Source organism: Pseudopodoces humilis, chromosome 4 (genome assembly GCF_049639895.1).
Source record: "Pseudopodoces humilis isolate 2021_Gansu_Grassland_sample_001 chromosome 4, ASM4963989v1, whole genome shotgun sequence".
NCBI lineage: Eukaryota > Metazoa > Chordata > Aves > Passeriformes > Paridae > Pseudopodoces > Pseudopodoces humilis.
In genome coordinates, this window is record NC_142203.1 from 32,951,752 (window position 1) to 32,973,406 (window position 21,655).

General features: G+C 43.3%; 1 protein-coding gene and 1 long non-coding RNA gene across 8 annotated transcripts in view; one reads left to right on the forward strand and one right to left on the reverse strand.

Moving 5' to 3' along the window:
• The window catches only part of NRG1 (neuregulin 1), a 287,293-nt gene that overhangs the window by 66,163 nt on the left and 199,475 nt on the right, over nt 1-21,655 (reverse strand). The gene's annotated exons all lie outside the window — the stretch shown is intronic.
• LOC148184483 (uncharacterized) lies at nt 6,179-9,421 on the forward strand. Its single transcript, XR_015772363.1, has 3 exons — nt 6,179-6,291; nt 8,798-8,877; nt 9,241-9,421. It is a non-coding gene; the product is annotated as an uncharacterized LOC148184483 (long non-coding RNA).

The following is a 21,655-nucleotide window of genomic DNA, read 5'->3' on the forward strand; positions in this document are numbered from 1 at the left end:
GGAAGGACTGGTAGAGGTGGCAAATCCTTTTGCCACCCTTTTGTCACTCATTTTGAGAGCTGCATCCTTTGCCCCTCCTGCTTGGCACTGTACAGCACACAGGTTTGTTGGCAAAACCCCTACAGGATTACTGAGACTGTCCTGCATCCTCATGTGGGAGAGGACCTTGATGATATTCCACACATGAAGAAGGGGAGGTGCTGTCCATCTGGCTGCTCTTCACTGGCAGACAAACCCAGACAGACATCTGGCAGATCTCCACTAGCCACCTTCCTGACTAGAGAAGGGTTACTGTTCTTCTCCTTTTCTCCCATTTTTAATGATTCTTTATCATTTGGGCTTTGCTAAATATTGGTCAGGTAAAGACAGGATCTCTCCTTCAATAAGCTTTGTGGTATTTTGGATTCTTTTCCCTCCTTGACTCCCTACAAACAGTCAGTGAGTGCTGGGAAGGATCTCCTCCACCTCTCTTTTTGTGTCACAAGACTTACTGCTCTGACATTGTTGCCGTGAACACAGGCTACCATCACACTCAGCACTGTGGATTATTCTCTCTCTGCCTTCTCAGGGAGATGGATGCCCATGCTGTTTCATGCGGGTGTTCAGCAAAGGATAAAATGTTGAATCCACTTTTCTCTGCATCAGCCTACTTTCAATGTGCCTTTGCCTAAATATGAAGTGTCCAGCTTCTTGCAAAGAGCATTAGTAACTAAAGTGTGTCTGGTGCACTGTTACTGGTTTTGTACTTTCCTTCTCTGTTTTCTGGTTTGCCTTGTTGTTGAAATTATCTGTCTCAAGAAAACAGAGTACTATACACATTGCTCCACAAGAGCTTTCTAGATTGGGTCACAAAGCAGCAGACATAGTCCCTGGTCTGGCTTTTTGCATTGTATTGTGGCCATGGCTGAGATCAACATGAAGATCTTGGGCACAGTTTCTTCTGCCTCTAAAGATATATGCTTGTCTTTTGAGGCTATTTGCTACCTTGGACATCTCTGGAATAGTACTCAGTTGGCAGCAACCATGTCTTCCATGGAGAGGAAAGCTCTGATTCTTTCATTAGCATCTTAAAATAGAGGAGAATTTTTTTTTTTTTTTGGTAACCTATTGATGGATGTGAAACCTTTGCTCTTCACGCCTTTCCTTCCATTTTAAGCATGCCTTGCTAAATAAAATGTCTGTTTGCAATGTTTTTGATGATGGCAGGAGATATCCATGTCAGACCACTGAAGATTTAATTGTATTTTTTTGCAGTAACATAGGTAAACAAGTGGCAGAATCTTCTTTGTAACTCTTCTACACATTATCTTTTAACTGAGTTAAGGCCTCTATTGGGAAGTAGTGTCTTTTGGTAGACTGATGGTTTGAGCTGGAGAAAAGCAGGTGAGCTTTTGAGACCACCAATGTATCTTGAAGCTTCTACAATTTCAACAAATTAATCTAATTCCAGTGTTCTTATACTCCACAAACATCACCTTCTGCTGGTGCTTAACTTCACAAAGGTCAGTGTGGCTCCCTCCATCTGTGGTGGACATGGCTTGATGTATGCATACATGTGATGCATATGTATTAATGAGCATCGCTTAATGAGACTGACTGAGCTAAGATGCTGTGGACTTAGCTGTCGTCCCAGTGTTGTGGATGCTGGGTTATTAGCTACAGCTATTGTCCTTGAACACAGGAACATGTAAGTGGCTAAGCTTGCTAAACTTGGTGATATCTTTTGCCTCCAAACACTGTCTGGACCACTTGCCATCGGTCCTGATTTCTTCATGCTGTAACCAAACCAAGAATATTTTTGAAGGCCTTACTGCTGTGTCCCATAGATCACTGCTCATAAGCCTGGCAATTCTGCTGCCAATACTCAGGAAACTGGGTAGGCTCAGTTTGAGGTTTGTGAATTGCCAGCCTGTCTCATATGCATCTTTTTTCCACCAGCCTCAGGAAACATGATCACACTATTTATTCAGGGGCATTTATTCAGAGTCAGCATCAGCCTACTGCCTGCAACATGGATGCTAACGAATAGCTTCTAAGATGCCTGTAGGTATGAAAGACCTCAGTTCAATAATGCTAACAGCTCTGTTTCATTCTTTGAGCTCTTTGCACACAGTTTCTCCTCTTTCCCTCCACTACTGCCAAGGATCACAGCAGTTGCTAGAAACAAGACACCCTGGGAAACCATGTCCTGTTTTTACTTTCTGGCCTGTTTCTGTGTGCTGGAATGGAAGGAACTACAACCGTGGTGACTTCAGACACTGCCCCGGGTGACTTCTGTGCACATCTCACAGCCTAGAAATCCACCCTGGGGCAGTCAGGGTAAGGAGCCTCATGCATGCAAATGGCTTTCCCAGTGAGTGAAGCACAATAAGTTTTAATATCTAGAAAAGTCTCCAGGGCTGGATCCCATCCAGGCTCAGAAATGGGATTGTACATCACTGGCATTTCTTTCTGGCTGAACGGGGCAGTGGGAACTGCTGGATCACTCTAGCTTTTCTGATACAGTCTCTACATGCTCAACACTGCTTGTGTTGGGTTGGAAATACAGACAGGTATAGTGCTTAGGAAAATACCTAAATGTCAGCATGTTTCAGCTGTGAAGTAACTGAAGCCATATTTCCCAGTTCTTGTAGCCTCACCTCTCCTCATTTCCTGATGCTTTCCCTAAACAGTTCCATGCAGAAACAGCTTTCAGGCCCTCTGGGATCCCTGCAGAAGGCTTTGTGTATTTGCCTGCTGGGACCTGAGGAGCAAGGCAGTGCTCATAAAGGAGGTGTCAGAGAAGTTCCTTGAATGACAAACAAAGTGAGCAAACAAGAGCAAAAACAAACCCAGCATGTGGACCTTCCCTACAGCCTGGGCTGTCTCTTACCCATCCTGAAGTGCCTGTACTCCCCTATTAATGTGATGTTTCCTGGGAAGTTGTTCAGAAAGCCCCAGGTGAAAGGTCTGCCTAGGAGAGGTAGCTTTGCCTGGCCACTTTGACAAAAGCAGCTGCCCATACCAAGCACACTCTATTTGTAATGTTATCTCAGGAAGATGCTCATGACTGATGTCTGCTCACAATAAGAGAAGGGTTTTCCTTTTCCTTAACTATCCCTTTGGTGGGGAGAAGAAAGCTTGCACATGCCTCAGAAGTGAGCTGCTTACCCTTGCCTGTGGGGATCTAAGACACAGGACTGGAGACAGAAGAGGGCAGAACTCTCGGGGGGCATTGCTTCTGGGCATGGGGAAGAAGTACAGCCAGGAACACTACAGGGAATAGGCAGTGCTGGCTGTGCTGAGAGTCACATGAGGCTTGGGAACAGCCGGCCTCTTGGCTTCAGTTACGGAGCAGCAGAACTGCACTTCAGAGACCACTTATCACTGCAATAAATCTTGCTTCTCACTGAGCACATGTGGAAGCTGAGACATCTGACAGTGAGGAGGGCTCCTGTAGGCAGGGGTTTGGCAGCACAGGCAGACAGCAGTTTGTACAGAGCTACACACTATTGCCAGTAATGTGACAGAAGCAATACTCTGTGACTAAAGCTGCTGTTTACAACTATTTTCTTGACGACTGGTGTGGGCAGTGAGAAGAAGGGGATTTAGATTAAGAAATCTTTTTTAAGCAAAGAACTGAAAAAAATAAAACAAATCCACAGCCTTACAGCTTCTGTATAACACATCATGTGTCATTTCCCCCACCCAGTTCCCCCCAGTCCCCCTCCTGGCTTCAGCAGCAAGCTGCTGGCATAGTGAGCCTTTCCTTCAGCATGAAGAGCTGGTCCTGCCATGCTCCCATTTTTAGTGCTGCATTTGCTGCAGAAAGCATGAGATGTCAGTGCCTTCTCACACCATATCCACACCCTGCTGCACCCAGCAGTGAGTCAGCACCAGATGCTTGCAGGCTTGGGAGTCTCAGTTTCATCAACTGTAAATCCCTGCAGCTCCACTGGCTGGCTATAAGAGCTCCTCAGAGCAACACCAGCTGGAAACCTGCCCCTGTAAATCTCTGGGGATGGGCTGCCCAAGCAGCTCCTCCTCAAGCTGGCCCTGCACAAGGGTCTCATTCTTCCTAGTTCCCAAGTCCATTTCCACTCATCCTGAATTATGAAAGGGCTAGGTGGAACTGGGAGCCAGGGCCCTTTATTTAGACAGAGTGTGCAGAGTTTGCTTCATCTGTAGTCTAAATAAAAGTCTAAATGAGTACAAATGAAAGTCAGGAGCTTGTGTGCCTGTGTGTAGGGAAGCAGTAGGGGTGCAGCCTGCTTCTCTTTTCATGGGAAGAAAATGGGCATTTGTAAAGCCTGCACACATCTAGTTTGGAGACGGACTGAATATCCATTATGTGCACACTAGAAGGAGCCTGTTTTTAGCCACTGGGCAATGATAGGGTATCTGTCAGTGTAGTGTTCAAACCTTATCCATGCTTGCCATTTTCTTTCCCTATCTCTTCAAGTCTTCACCATCCCTTCTCCAAACTTTTCTCTTACAGAAACTGGGAGACATTTGATGATGTAGGTAATGAGATTCCATCTCCACACAGACAACATTCAAGAAGGTTCATTCAATCATTCAGGAGGATTTTACCACCTTTCTCCATGACTTTTCACCACAAACAGATCAACAGACAGTTCTATGATCACGTAAGAGGAACCTTCCCTTCCCCTTCCCTCTCTGCATTGCACCATATGATACTTAGCAGTCAGAATCTGAAACACTGACACTTATTTTATTACCATAATGACTGCAAGTGCATGTGCCTCCTGGTATCCCTAGTCAAAATGAGAACCTGGAAGCCGAGGGGTTAACAGGAGTTAACATGCACTGCCAGAGCTGGGGATGACAGAAGCAGCACACAATCTGCCAAGTGAAGGGCTCTGCTAAGGGCCTCATCAGCACACAGGGCCCAACGTGTTGACATTTAGGCACAAGACATTTTTATTCTATCTTATGCTATGTTTTATGGCATGTGATATCCAAAAGACACACCTCAAATGGTCTGAGGCACCAGGAAGCAATGACAAGATTGGCAAAGCAACGAGTAAAAAAGGGATAGTATTGCACTTATAAACAAAATCAGGTAAAGTCAAGCATTTCAAACAACTGCAGAAAATAGGACTCTTAACATGGCTACTGCCCAGAAATGCTCAGCTAAAATACACAAAACTGTTATTTTAACAGTCTTATATGCATAGCCTCTATAAATAACAATAGATTTTTTCATATCAAATTGTCTTAAACTAGTATCTAAAAGAATTCCTCTCACTTAATGATTCCCTTATTTCCCCCTCACATTAGGATGTAGTCTGGACTACTTCCAACATAATTCCATTATAACCAAGGCATCTTGTCCTGATCTTTATAGTTACCCCAAGTTAGTGGTGTACTTTCAAACTCAACTGTGACTCCAGAAGACTGGCAGCAAAGAATATCCATGGACAGTAATTTCCTCACCTACTCCAGCTCTGTCCCCAAAATATACAAGACTTCACTTTCCCTGTGAGTTAGAAACAGGCAGACCCCAGCAGGCAAAAGCTGTTACACTGATGGAGAACTGAAAATATTCAACAGCTGTGAGTCTCCCCAGTCATTTATCTCTGAATTTCAATGAGGATCTCAACACTAAATCACTCTCTTCCAAAGCTAATTTGTAACCTCTTTTAAAAGTCTCTGTAGTAGTACGCTGGAAACTTGTGGGCAGGCTAGTAGTTTTACAAGGTTGGTTCACATGTTTTGTCACCTAAAATACTATAAGTAATCATCCTATTCTTGTCTTACAAGAAACAGGCAAGCACTCCAGTGATGGAGCAGTCTTTCAGGGAGGACATGCAGCAACCCCCTGAACTCAGTAAGTGATCAGAGGTACCTAGTGGCTCAAGGGGAATGCAGAATGAGGGTGTTAAAACAGGCTCTGTAGCCCATTGGCAGAGGAAGGTTACCCCACAATAGTCACAGCATTCAAATGAGATTGCTTCACTCCAGCACTTCCTGAGAATCCAGCCTTTCTCATTCTGCTGCATGGTGAGCTAGCAGAAACTGATGTGCTAACTGAGAAACATCTTATAAATTACAGCCTGGAGATGCTGCTGACTAAAAGTATGCTGGCTGTGATGCTGGTATACTGCCTGCCTATTTGCTTGCTGTAGGCTGTGTGAAAGCAGAGATTTTCTCTCATCTTGTTTTGCAGAACTCACAATAGAAGTTGTGTGTACCCAGAGGGCACCACCTGCTGCCCCCACCACCCACCCCCTCCCGCTTCACACAGCTGTCTTTGGCCTTGTCCACGTGGCATTCCTCACGTCTGGGGTAGGTATTTCTGCACTGGATCAGTTTTCATCCCAAACCCCAACACCCTACAACCAAAGCTTACCCAAAAGCAAAGCTGTAGAAGCAGCAGGTTTGTACTCCTGCAAGAGGACTTGGAGACTGCTCATGGGGTGTTGAAAAGGCTGTTCACTCATGACTGAGCTATTTTTGCTTTGCTGAGTCTTTTAATATTCACATATTTCTTCCTTCACATAGTGCAGGACTCACAATGTAAAAAACCACTGTTTTTCAAACCACAGTGCCACAGACTCTGTTCAAGGGAGTGAAGGACAAGAAAACCTGGGTTTGTCTGTGCAGCATAATGGTTTTTGTTTGTTTATTTAATGAGAGTTTTACTGTTTGCATCTCCTTGATTTCTAGGGAAAATAGCCTGTGCCAGTTATGATGAAGAATACTAACACCTTCCTAAAAAAGGTGCTTTTTAGCACTGTTAGGTTCTGGGGATCTTCAAGACGGACCTGCTGGGCAGCTGGGATGAGGGACAGCCCCTGGCAGAGCAGCCTGAAGTCTTGGAACATATAGTGAGGAACAAATCACCGTACAATGGTTTATATGCTGGTACACAGAGCAGTTTCAAGGCAGATGTGCCCATTGCAGACCTGGGTGATGCTCTTTCTAATGGTGATACTACCATCTTGATACCCAGGAGAAGCAGCTTGAAAACTCACTAGAGGAGGAAACTACTTGCTCAGGGTTGGGTTGAAGCAATGAAACAGGACCCAATTTCTTCTGTATAACTGCAGCTCAGTTAGTTAATTCACAGTGTTGTCCTGTCCTTGTAATGGAAAGAAACACAATGCAGAACAGTCCAAGATCAGTTCCTGCCAGACTGCATCCTAGAGGCAGAGCATGCCACTTATTTCTAAAATTATCTCCTTCGCTGCATGGTTTTGGACCAGGGTATTGCCCAAGCATTCACATCACCTCCTGAGACCACACACACACATCCTTGCTTGTGCATCCTGCTTCCATCCACTGCCAGGAAACATTACACATAATATATAATGAGCATAAAACCACAAGCCACGAGATAAGACACAAAAGAAGATGAAAAATACACATCTATATTGCTTTGCCTGAATGAAATGGCCACAAATGAAGCTTAAAAACTAAAGAAACAAGACTCAAACCATGGAGGACAAGAGAACTGGGATTCTATCTGTTCTAGTGTGGGGGTCAGGCAGATGAGCTGGGGAGGTATGAGCAGGAGGAGAGGGTGTCAGATCTTTGATGCTGCCACAGCTACAAAGCAAGCTGTTCTCTCCTTTCTGCCACACTTCTCTTTTTCAGAGTAAGAGCTGTTAAGAAATACAGTACTTGTTATGTCTTCCTCTCAAATCCTGCTCCTGCTTTGCATACTGCTTTTTCTGTATCTGCAGCTATCCTTATTTTTTCTCCCTGTAAATATCTGGAGCATCTTTGCTTCTTGCACTCTCCTCAGGGTGCCTTCCATCCCATCTTAGGAAGTCAGTCTCTCCATTTCCAGAAATGTGTTTGCTGGTCAACTCTGTTCACCCTTGCTCACTTTCTCTGACTGTGTATACAACTTTCTCCACCTAAGTTTTACTTTTGGCCTGAAGACCCTGCATGTGGAAGGAGGATCAGTTCCAGCATCAGGGAAAGCAAGATACCAACAAGGCACAGGCCTTAGAGAGAATGAGATGTGCATATCCAGCTGGCTGTCAATTTCATCTGCTCAGCTGAAAAATCTCACAGGGTATGGACTAGCACGTGTGAGAGCTGAGGTGGGGTACTCAGCAGTGAAAAACTTTTCAGAAAGCACTGATTTGTTGCAACCCAAAAGTCTAATTTCCTACAAAGTTTTCAGCTGGATTTGGGACAGCAGCCTTTGTAACAAGGAATGGCTGGTGTGCTTAGACAGGGCATAAGAGACATGATATCAAGCCCCTTGTGGGAATGAATCTACATTCCATGTACTCAAAGGCATTATGTTCACTGTTGAGCCGCTAGTGCTCAGTGCAGGGAAGGACTGGAAAATAATGAGTTTCATTATGGTGCCTGACTGAAACACCTCAGCCAGAGTCCTGAGCAACCCAATAGCACATCAGCATCTTATGGCTTATATTCACAGGTGCTACCTGTGCCTTTAGAGAGTGGAGGTACAAAGACTGCCACACTGAGAGGTGAGTCTGTGATACCTGCAGGAACACAGGAAGTCCATTTCTAACCCAAGACCAGGGGAACAGTATTCTTGAGCAGATGGTGTAAACCTTTGGTATGGTCCTGTGTAGGGCCAGGAGTGGGACTCAGTGTTCCTTGTGGGTCTCTTCCAATTCAGGATATTCTGTGATTCTGTGGTTCTGTGACCTAGCCATTGACAACATCCTTTGCCAGTCCTCCTCCAAGTTTCATTCCCCAACACTTCAGTCCAAGAGCCACACTCTCCATCCCAGGACTGACCACCCTGATGAGCAATGCTGAACTGAGGGCAAGAGCAAACCTGGTTTATTTTTCTCACATGCAGATCCAGCACAACTGTTCCTGCAAAACTGCAGAGGAATCTTTGCAGATGCAGTACAGGACTTCTCAGAGGACAAGCTAAAGGTAACTGTATGGAGCTGCTGTACAAAAGTACATTAACTGCTTTTGATGCTGCAGACTAATTTCATTAAGCCCAAGGCAGATGAGTCACTGTAGCAAGCTGTACTGGTGAAGGAAACACAATGGGACATGGGGGGGAAAGGCAGCCTTTCCACAGTAATTACACAATTACTGTTTTAAGTGGAACTGTCTGATATCTTGCCTTCAGCTGGACTTTAACTGTTGGTGATCAGAGATGTCCTTAAGGAACAAAACATGCTAAAGAGTGTCCAGTATATCTGGCTTCTGTTGAAATGAATAAAGTAATGGTTTTCCTTAAAAGGCCTAAGTGCCTCCAAAGTTCACACATTCTGTACTTCTTTCCAGCAAAGAGAAAATTAGTACTCTACAGTCTACATCCACTGCCTTCACCCAGTTAGATCTTGTTCACCTGGCAGAGCCTCATCAGTATGTGTAGGGGAAGGCAATGTCCTTGCTGCAAGACTGAACCTGAAAGGAACCTGCCACATTCACAACTCATCTGGCAGCCAAAGGGACACAGCATACTTTCCACCATGATTGTGCTACACTGAGGTCCAAGCTCCCTTGCTGTGGTCACTGTTATGCACAGTAACTGATGCAGCTGTGGGCCTGGTTCCTGGTTCCTGAGATACTCGTGTGACCCCCACTTGTACATCCAGAAATGCACCTGAGACAGACTCCTGGCAGTAGTCATCATCAGCTCATGTCACAAGAGCTCAGGCCTTGCTAAAATGGGGATGGCAAGAGAATGTGGAAGGAAGTAATCCTGTGTGAACACTTGCTTATGAATTTGGGAATTTCCAGCCTCTGGGTATCTGAAATGATTACTCTTACCTGTAAAAAGACAAAGCTGTGATGGGAATCCTGCTGATGAGACCACACCAAATGACCTGCTTCACCAACTACATGCACAAGGGCAATGTGAGCTGATGGAAAAGGTCCCTTCAGCTTCTCCACCCACTGTGGGCAGTGTGGGTCCAGCACCGAATAGACTCTGACTGCAAGAGGCAGTCCCCTCAGTGAACAAAGAAGGGAAGACATGCTGCCTCCCAAAAAGGGACTGCTAGTTACACTAGGTTTTGTGCTCCAACCCCCCCCCCCCCCCCACCTTTTTTTTGTCAACATAGTATCTAGCTCTCATGTGAGACACTGAATTACTTCAAGGCATAGCTGTGCTAGAAAGCATTCAAAGTCATCAGATAATCTTCCAGGACTCTGTTACTTACGTTTTCATATAGCAAACAAGTACTGAAGAGGCAAGAGCAAAAAAAATTCAATGAGTACAGCTGAATTAGGAAGCACCTACTCCTGACATAATAAATTGTCTTACTGATATTGCAACAATGAACATTAATGAGAATGCCTTATTTTATTTCTTGTCCCACCACTATGAAATATTTAGCTGTATCCTGAAAATTATCAAGCACTGAAAAATTATCAAATACTTGTCTGAATGACACAATTTTCACGACAATATTGTTCTGAGAAGGGTTATTATGTAATACGTTTGCAAAAAACTTTGCCAACAAACTGGAAAAGCTTTTTCATTTAGTGCTTATCATTAACTGCCTAAGTTTATGAAAAAAGTCTTGAGCAGCATGGTCATGGAACTTTATACTTTCCTACATCTTTAAGCAATTAATTAAAATAACTGTAATAACTAATGAATGCATAGCACTCTATAGTGGCTGTTGCTGTGCAGATCTAGTGGTAACTGCAGAAGTGAACAGCTTTTTCAGAACCTGATTTTTACTAGAGGTTTTTATGTTTTGTGCAGAGACTATGCAGAAGCATCTGCAGCTCCTTTGCACAAGTTTATTTGGTTTCTCAAGGACTAAAATACGCTTTTCCTTCTTTTTGTTTCAGTGTGAAAGGTGGAGTGGGGATGGATTTTCAGCTAGCTATGTGTTTATGTCCTGACTGTTCCTGGTGAAGGCTAGATCAACCCCCCTCATGGACAATCCCTGCATGTCTAACCATGAAAAATAACTCCATCACACACTTGGGAGAGAAGGCAGATGTCAAATTTTACTGAGTCAGTCTACGTCTCTATCTCTACCATCCAGGGTTTATTGCCATTATAATATCTGATTCTTGATTTTTGTCTGAGCGAGGATTACAAGAGCCAGTACAGATAGGGAGCTTTTCCAGGTAACCAACCGGACATCTTTGAGATTCTTCAAAAACTTTTTACACTTCTCTTTTCCATTCTCACTGTTAGTTACTCTCACCGTAGTTTAGTCTCATAATCAATACATTTATGGAATGAGGGCACTCTGGTAGCAGCTTTGTAAAAACTACAGAAAAAAAACCATTGCTTTTTTGTAGCATCCCATGAAAAGCAATGTTCACCAAGGCTCCTTAATTTCAATTGCAAATCTGGAATGTGGCAAGTTTTTAGAATGGGTGTGAGATTGCAAATTTAAATGTGATCTGGGTTAAAGCTGCTATAAGACTGGTTCTATTATCCTGCCGACACATTCACTGGATTTGTGCTGGCATGGAGGAGGAGGGTGAAAGACTCCTTTTTGTGGGGCTCCCAGACTCCACCATCACATTTATAATTGCACAACTCCCAGCAATACCAGAGGTCTCTTGTCCCTCTGCATATGGAATGTCTTCCCGACTCTCTTCCTGCCACAGGATACATGCATTGTTTTCTGGCACTGTGCTGCTTTCTACCAGTTAACTCTACAACCACCACTGAAGAAGCCGTACAGATGGGGGAAGTGGTTATACCCAATTAAAGTTTTGTGTTTGGCTCTGCTATATGCTTCCATTGCAATGTTAGCAAGTGAGGATGTTCTCAGACATGGCCACTAATCTCATTTCACTCATTTTTCTGACAGCTGGGGCCTGATCTTTCCAAAACATTGCGCCTTCTGAGTGCTGCTGGCAGGGACTGAATGGTTAAGAGAAAAGTCTCAATGCTCAAACCCTGAGGGCATAAGGGAGAGGCTTTACAAGATGGTAGCACATTTGCAAGTGGTTACATCTGGTCCAGTTTCTCTGGGGAGGAATACGAACACCTGCAGAGCTACAGAAGAGGTGACACATAGTAGCTAAGTCAGTGGGGTAGTTCTCTTTTGGTCACTATCTCACCCTTGAAGGTATTAACAGAGACTCTCAGCTGAGGGTCTCTGACTCAGCCATCTGATAATCTGGCCACAGCTATCTGATAACTTGGCCAAAGAACCCGTTTTGCAAATCACATGTAAACAAGTGACTGACCCAAACTGTTTTATGTGACTCATACTCTCTGAAAAGGCACTCTGTAAACAGCTTTTATGGCTAAAAACTATTATAATCTGTCAATTACAGCATGCTACGCAATGGGGCACAAGTGTTCCACATTTTTGTCATTTGTCACACATTGCTATGGCTTGTGTCACATGCTGGAAAAACTCTAAAGGTTGAGAAGTATGGTTGTGGTCTTGATGAGTGCATAGCAGGCAGTCTCTTAATGAGAAAAGGTTTTGAAAAAGAGGAGGAAGATGCTGGGAACAGAATGAACCAGCCACAAACACAAGGTAGGGATGAACAATTCTACAAAAGGGTATCTGAGACATTATGGATGACAAATGGTGGGAAACAACAAAGCTACAGAAAAGGCACGTCCCATGCTCCCCATGCAAGATTACTCTTTGAAGAAGGAGAATGTGGACAAACCAAGAAGAGTCCAGCAATAATCATACCAAACATGAGTTTGAACATATGAACACATGAACATAAAGGAGTAAATGACTTCAAAATCAGGAATGTTGAAATGGGGCACCAGATACGACACACATTTCAGATGCAGACCTGGCCTTTAGCAATGTAACAACTTACTGCTATTGCTGCTGCATATCATTGCGGACCAAAATCTGACTTTGCCAGTTTGTGGAGGTTCTCAACTGATATCAGATGTATGCTGCTTATACTTGCCCTTTCAGAGTTCAAACTCTAATGCAATTCAGTGTATAGGAGAGGCTAGCCCCACAGCAGGCCTTGTAATTTTCAAGGAAGGTTTTTCAGATAACCAGCTCCATGCTTCTTCTGGTAGAAGGACATTAACTAAATGAGCCTTGAGTGCATTTCTGTCTGCAACCTTTAAACTCTTACATTAAGAGCACTAGCAACTAGACAGTAGATTTAAAGGGCTTTAGTTTTTAGAGTAGGTTTACAGTGAAAGTTTGTAGCAAAAATTACCAGTCTGCTTTGGGCAGCTGAGAAGATCATTTGTTTGGCTCAGACCTACTTGTCATACTCAGCACAAGAAGGGTTGTTTCATTCCATGGACATGACTTTCTGAGCAACACAGGACATGCAAATCTTGAGATGGTGAGGAGGAATTAGTGGGGAGCGAAAAAGATCCTGATGCTCTGTTTGGCAAACATTCTGTGTTTGGATCATGGTGTGTTTGTGTGCATGCATACGTGCATATGAATACATGAAATTTTGCATAGGGCTGAGTGGAAAGCAATATTCTCAATTCATCAGCTTAGTGTCATTTGGAGGATGCCGGATGTTTATTACTGGAAATATAATAGTAATTTCCTGGGGGAAAAACTATTAGTGGAATAATTCCAAAAAGTTTAAAATATTATCCAATGTGTTTCTGAAACATTCTAGAGGATTTTAAACATTTGTTTAAATCCACCAATAACGTATATGGGCCTGTTTATTTTTTATTCAGCCGAAGTGGATACTTTTTAGAACAAGAAAAAGTAAACCAGAAGTCTGGCCTGAAGAAAAAAAATAATCTGTTAAAATCCAGATTCCTGAAGTTGCCAAGATTTGAAGCCTGCGTTCTCAATAAAAGGTTATACAGTTCATCTTGCCAATCCTAAGTGCTGAAAAGTCATGGCATGAATATTAAAATCTCACTAAAATGACACTCTAGGTTCTTCCCCTGGATTTTTTATCTTTAGCTGCCTAGATTTTCAAATTTATTTCTGCATTCATCACAATTAGAAATTATGATAAAATAGCAATACAGAGGAATAAAGTACAGATGCTGATACAGTATCAGAACTGAATAGGCTGATACTTTGTCAAGAAAGCTTTGAGTACTAAGAGATTTATGTCTGTATCTGAATGGATATTACAAGTCATACTCCACTGCTTGTGTTTTAAGTGCTACATTGGTGGAATATGTAACTTGGTTACAAGCAACTTTTAAGTCAGTTGTTCTGACAATCCATGCTTCTGAAGTGCTTTTTATTACAAAACTGGTATCTCTAAAGAACTGTTATCATAATTAACGTTTGCAAATCTTTAGTCAATAGTCATTAGTAATTTTTTGACAACAGCTGACCAAATCAGGGCCACGATCCAAGTAACAGCTGATACCATCTACATTGGTTGAATTCACAAAAGCAGGAGCTTTTGTTGACAATTTAGGTAAATAATGGCACAACAGATGCCATGGGGAAAATGTGCTACTGCAGCGAGAGGCCCATATCACCTCCCTTCTGCAAGCAGAAAGCCAGTAGACAGCAATGCTGGATTTAATTTTTGACAACAGCGAAATAGTTATTGTGATGCAACAGACCAAGACTAGAGCTGCCGAAATAATTTTTTTCACTGGCAGTGCAACCTTTCTCTAATGCATGGGCAAATCTTCAGAGGGATTTATATACCTAAATAAGGTGGTTGACACCTAAGGAGACTTACTAAAAGGTTCAAACCTTACCCTGGAGTAAAACACATCCATTCTTCCTTGCCTGCCTACATCTCATACAGTTTTTAAGAGGAAAAATAGAGAGAAGAGCCAGGACATTTCATGTATTGTCTGCAATTCCTTTTGTACAGGGTAATTTCTATAACTTCATCCGCTACCGGTGGGTCCCAACAATTTGCCACAGAAGGAACATCCATCAACAACAGCTGAGCATCTATCTTCCACACTTTTGAATGTCAGCCCCACTGCCATTCCCCTGGTGCCTTTCACTTCTCCTTGGGAGGGAGGTGGGGGGTAGAGGTGGGTATTGGATATGAATTTGTCCCAGGGGATGGGATTTCATACCTGAGTATAGAGGGGTTTATCTGATCTGCTCCCATGCATGAGCTGCTGTGAGTCTGGAGTGGGAGCAATATGTGAACTTGCATAATCAAAGAAGGAAATAGCAATAATCTTGACTATGCCCACATGGATTTTATATAACAGAACAAAGCCTGTGGTGTGAGGGGTTTTGCTCCTGTCCACTCTTGTAAAGTCTGCCCTGATGCGTTCCTCATCTTGGGCAGGAGGGACAGGTTTTGAGCTTGGAGATGAGTCTGGTAGTGGGCAGGGAGGTTAGAGGAAGGAGGGACACAGTGGTCTTGGCAGAGAGCAGCTCTTACATTACACAGCATTAACTAAGGACTGCTACACAAAATGAGCCAGCAGCTGTGACTTTGCTTTTGTAGGGCTTCTGCATATGGTCGCAGCCCGTATATAACCAGGAGGCACTGCTGTTTCAGCTATTGTGCTCTCCCTTCTCACATGACCATGTGGAGCAGTCACGAACTTTGTTATTAGCTGGGCAGCACAAGGGACATCCAACCTGCTTGGGGAATGGTTTGTTTTTGGCCAGGCAATGGTGCTGGCACACACTGCTTCTGCTGAGGTTCAAACCTGTAGCTTTCTGCACTGCTGCTCTAAACTCCTCTGACCTTTGCCCAAAACAAAGCCAGGCCCTGCCACATCCATGAAGATGAACATGAAGAGATGCAGCGCTGAGAAAACAGACCCTTATTGCCCATGTTACCCAGAACAGTGTGCCTCTCAAAACACACTAGTTCTGCCCCTACATTCAGGTCACGTTCAGCCCCTGTGGAAGCACATACATCATTTGTGGTACCTAAGTAGGCTGGTTGGTATGGAGTCCGGATGACTCCTGCCACAGGCACTAATGCACAATAAAATAGCTTCTTGTGATAATCCAGGCCCTGACTGGATTTCAGAACCCCTTCCCAGTGGCTGCATGGTCCTGAGCTTGCAAGAGCTCTACTAGCACCAGGAAGATCCTGCACTGCAGGAATGACATAGCAGGAGTTAGGCAGAGAAATGCATTTTATGAGAAGCAATTACAGAACTGAGTGTATTTGTGTGAGAGGAACTGAGTAAAACATTACTAGAAAAGATCTGGTAGAATTACCATCCCTAAGATTGGCAGCACCTTGGAACGGGGAGTGGGAGGCTGTACGAGAATCCTCATTTACTAGAGAGCTCCCTATTTGTCTCTGGAGATTTATGAACTTGGTAGCTTGCTTACTGTTAATGCCTTATGCTCCTGAGAAGCCGTTTTTTTGGGCAGAATAAATTATGGCTTCCCCCACCATGGCAAGAACAGATTGTTATATAAATTCTCCAAAGGGACCTAACTGCACCATGAAAGATGAAACAGCTTGGCATTTCTTTTAAAGCAAAAGTAAAACTAGTTGTGCTCTGGGTCTATGGTCTTTCTTTTAGAGAAAAAAAGTGAGATGAATAATAGATGGTCCCCTGGAAATATTGCTCCACCAGCTCTTAGCTGGAATCAGGCAATGCTAATTTACCAGGGTCTTTCAGGATTATTCTACTTAATCTCTGTAACAATATGGTAATTTTAGCCTAGTGAGAAGCCATTGCAACTCTCCCATTTCCCATGTAAAGACCTTGAATTTCTAAGTGAAACGAGTCTTAGCCATGTCCCAAGGCAATAGATAAAGAGTCTTTAGCTTCCCTGTCATTCTCTAAAAGTGTCAGATAACCAGGACATGAAATAAGGCATTTTGAACAGGAGACAGTATACCACTAAAATGTTTCAGGATGCAAGAGACCTCTTTAAAAAAAAAGAAAAAAAAACCAAACCACCTAGGAAATAGAAAGTAGATGAGGGTAGCTGGGAGACAGACAGTTAATCACAAGTACCAGTGAATGCAATAGGACAATAAACCTTGTTCACAACACATGTTTTTGGTTTTGGGTTTTCAAATCTCTAAGAAAGTGGGAGAAGACAAAACCATAGCATATAAGGCCACCACCCACTGCATGCTGAATCCATGCTTCCCAGTTATCTTCCAGATACTTAGATTTAATACCTGTAGAAGTCCATATGAGCCTCAGAGATCATCCCAAGAAAGTAAAGGAGAACAGGTGCTTGATTGTTCCAGTGCGTTTGGTAAAAGCTTAGCTGTCAGGCCTAAAATTACAGCTTCATTAATCAGGCATTTACTCACACGTGCAATCTATTGTAAGAGGAGCTATGAGAAAATTAGGTATGTTTCCTCCTTAATGATCTTAACTCTCATGACTCTCAAGATCCACCCTCTGCCATATCCACCAACTCACTGGAAAAGTAAAAAATAGCCTACAGTGTGTTTGCTTTCTGCCCCAGTCTGAATGTGAAACAGGTGTATCACATGGCAGAATATCACTTTAGCTGCTGGTAGTTTGTGAGACAAAGAATTCTTTACAGTTTGGTGTCTAAGAGGTGTGCAGCATTTTTCCTCATGCCTTGTGGACTGCAGCACTACACAAACTATGCAACCTTGCTCAGTAACAGAAGATACCGGGAAATCTCAGAGATGTTGTTTCCCCACATTAGTTGACTACAGCTGACTACTCCTCTTATATTTATCAAAAAGTACTTGGGATGCAGGATGGATATAAGTTGTGACCTGAGAAGGTGCAAAGGCCAGGAATATATGTAAAAGAACTAGCAGATCCTGACCCCGAAAATTTAACTATGTTGGCATTATCATTCTCTGAAGAAAAACTGGGACCTCCTCACAGCCTGCAGTCCTGAAGAACAATCAACCAAGTATACAGCCCTGTACTGGTAGCTTAGCACCAGTCTTCGCCTAAAGGGCAACAGGTGTCGTTTTACTGTTCAGATGTCTTCAGGTTATTGTGTGAAACCACAGTCTTGCTCTAGAAATGCCTCCTCTGGAAGATTAATTAACAGCAAAGGGCTGTCACAAATGAGATCCTATGTGGCACATGGGGACTGGGGTTATGGGAGCATGATGTAAGGCTCTGTGCAACACTCCTTGGTCATGGAACAGCATCACTCTCCCCCTCTTGGGGCACCCCTTCAAACCAAGCATTTACTCCAGCTCTGCACAAGTCTCCATTCTGACTGTGGGTAGACCTGTACCAGCCACACAATTTCCATGTGGGAGCCCACACTGTTCATGCAGTAACACTCATAAACTGAACTGCAAGGGCACTTTGAGGTAAGATGGAAAAGGTTTGTTCATTCACTTGCACAGAAATTCCCAGGAAGTCAAGGACCACAACCTCATGTAGGCAGTACACTGACTTCATATGGTCCTCTCTGTGTAGAGAACCACAGGAGAAGAGGTTCACAAAGCAAAGTCAAACTTTGTCTCCTAACTCTAGAGCCATGAAAAAATTTCTTAACCTCTCCACCATCACTGATCAACATCAGTGATGCTCCAATGAGCAGAGGCCTGCTGCCTTTTAGTTAACCTTTGATGTACTAAAAACTTATGATCTATCTCATTGCAGTGCACAAGGACCCTGTAGAGGTTTTTGTCCCTGCAGTAGGCATCATGTGCTCGCTTCTCCTTCCAGTAATTTCCCTGCAGTTTCAAGCTAGATGCTTTCCAGAAGAGATGTTTCATTTTCAAGTGGGATTTAAAGTGTTGTCATGGTGTCCTGTCCTAATCGTGAAGCAGCAGAAGCCATTTGGACCATGGCTGAAAAAGTGTTTCAATTTTCTGTAAACAGCACCACAGCAGACCTGAACTCAGATGTGAAGAGCATAGAGATCCCTCAGTTATCCCAGAAAATGATCACATGCTGAGTTTAGAACAGGGGATACCATCTCATGCAAACCTTCATTTGACCTCTCCTCTCAAATACAAGTCTGGCAGTGACCCAATCCCATGCATTTGTGCTCTGTACCAAGTTGTCTATCCGTAACAAACCCTATATTAACATTGGCATTTTCCACTCTGAAGCAACAGTATTAACCTATTTTGGAGTTGATTTCATGCAGGACACTGGGAATAAAGCACATCTAATGTAATCAATCTTGCATTTCTAGCTGAGGCAGTGCTTAGGTTGCTTTTTGCTGACAGCAGCATCTATACAGAACTGGTATATATCCCTGCTGCAGAGAAAAGCAAACTGGCAGGGGAAGAAAGGATTGTTCCTGGCATCATTTCCCCACCTACACAGCAGAAGACAGAGAGCTGTTTCAAACCAAGCAATTATCCTCAATTTATTATATTAATGACAATAGTGAAGGGCAAAGCTAAAAAATCTTTCTGTACAGGGCTGACAAGCAAGGAGGCAGTTTCTGCCAAAGAAATTTCACTTAGGCCTACGAGTGTCCCATGGGTATTCAGAGAGTGCTTATGTCCCTTCTTCTCCTGCCCAAGGGGTAATCCTTTTTTTGTGATGAGCTGGAGATATCCTTGTGCTGTGTATCCATCAGATGCCCGCAACCTTCCCCAGTCAGTGCTGAGGGACAGCAACCTGTCACCACCATAGTGGTGTGGTGATGCACAGCAGGCCCTTCACAGCTCTTCTTGTTCCCACAGCTGTGCTTCTCTGTCTGGTAGAGTGTGGGCTCCTTCCTCCTCCAACACAAGCAGCAGAAGAAGGGACATAAGAGTCCTCATGGTGACTGTTGCCCAGGGAGAGATCCTCTGGCCAGTGACACAGCAGGTGATGGTGTGAAGGGCATCCCTGCAACCCTGCTTTGTGCACATCAAGGCTGCTAAATTTAATGGAGCTCCAAGAGTGGCTGAAGAACTGATGCCTGAGCCCATGCTGTACAATGGACAGGCTGAAAAAACAGCTATTGGACCAGACAGTGCTCAATCAAATGATGATCTGGTTTTGTGTATCTATGTACAAAAATTGAAACTAGCCAAGGTTGGAAAGAAGCTATCAATCTCTATTAAAAACAAACAAACAAACAACAATCAAACAAACAAACAAACAAGCACCCAAAACCATAAACCAGATACAAACACAAACAAGCAGGCCCTGCAGCTAGTTAAGGTTCAGCTAAAGCATGAACAACTATTCAACAACACTCAAAGCTCTCAACTTAGGGAAATATCATCATCAGACCTTGGTCAACTAGTACTTTGTCAGTTGTCAAAGAAGTGCAACATTGCTTCTTTTTTTTCCCCTGAAGGGAGCCATTAGCTAATAGTCTATTACATTCAATGACAATGACAGAAAAACAGTCTGACTTGAAATGTCAGGATCTTATTTTGTTTTCATTTATTTCATTCATTTTTAGTAATAAATGCCAGAAATGCATTTTAACAGTGAAGATATATTGTCTTCCTATGTATTTTAAGCAATATTTCTTTTCAGAAATTAAAAAAAAAAAACCAGGAAAAGAAAACAATCTTGCTAAGAGAAGGATTCTGGAATGATTTTTACTTTGCTGTGTCTTTATACACATCCCTGTAAGTATAAGTCTACACTTACTACCCATTATTTGTGAATTTTCTACTCTTCCTGGATTTTCCTTAGTAGATGCTACCACTTAAAGGGAGCACAGCTGCCTCTCAATCTGTGGGACTTCATTCCTGGGTGCTGCCAGAGGTTTCCTCTCTTATACAGGGTAAATCACAGAGGCATCTGTAAGAGGAGCTGTTGGCACTCAGAGACTATGAATTCATCCAAGCAAGGCAAAACATTTGTAAACTGTCACCTACAGTGTTATTGACTCATGGTGTGTAAAATGGGACTGGTGAGTGTATTTCCTTAGCTCTCTCCTAGACTTATAATGGATATGAATGTCAGCTGCTGTCAGAAGGTGTGTTGGGTGGTGTTAAATGGAAGATCACTCTATTCTGGTTCCCTCCATTTCATGCCATGCAAACTAGGGTCCCAGCTGATCCTGGAGCACCCTTTGCTGATGCCAACACTGATGTTGCAAACCTCATAGCACCAGCCCTATAAAGACTAACAGGGAAAAAAAAGCCATCATTACTCCTGCAGCAACACCCTTCTCCACTTGAATGCCTGGATATTCCTACACATGCTGCCCTGACACTTTCAAAGGAGGTGATGTGCACCCACAGCACAGCTTTGTGCAGTCCAGATTAGGAGTATCTCCCCTCATCTTTAAAGCTGAGCAGCCCCCAATCATTTCAGTCCTGTTCAGCATGCAGCTAGCTGAAAGGGCTGGCGTGCACTGCAGCGACATTTCCATCACAGTCGCCATTTTCACATCAGACTGAAGCCCATTAGCTGCTAAACTGGCTACTTCCTGGCGCTCAGCTGAAGGAAGCACTTTGTTGGGAATATAATCAATCTTACCACAAAACTCTGGCTGGTGCTCTCTCAGGTGATTAAACAGTCACATGAGAGAAAAATGACACAATTCAAGGCTTGCTCTTAACCGAGCTAGGACATGAAAAATGAAAAGTGTCACCATAGTACTTAAACTCCCTTACATCACCACCCCCAAAAAGGAGCCATGAAATGTAGCCCCTCTAAAATGGATGTATGCATAATTCAAAACATGAGTTGCCTTAAGGAACAGAACTCTGGGTCCAAATCTGCTGAGAATTACAAGCAGCACAAGCTTGAAGGCCTCTCAAGCAATGAGAAGGGCAGATCATTAACAGTGCTAGAAAATGAAGCACAGGAAAGTCTGAGGTTGAGATCACACATGGGAAATCGCAATTTGACAATTTTAAAAGCTCTCTTGACAAGTGAACATCCCCAGAAACTCTCATACTTGAACAAATATTGCTCTTTCTATAGTCTACCATCACTTTATTTGTAGTCCTTCCTGCTACACAGTCTCCT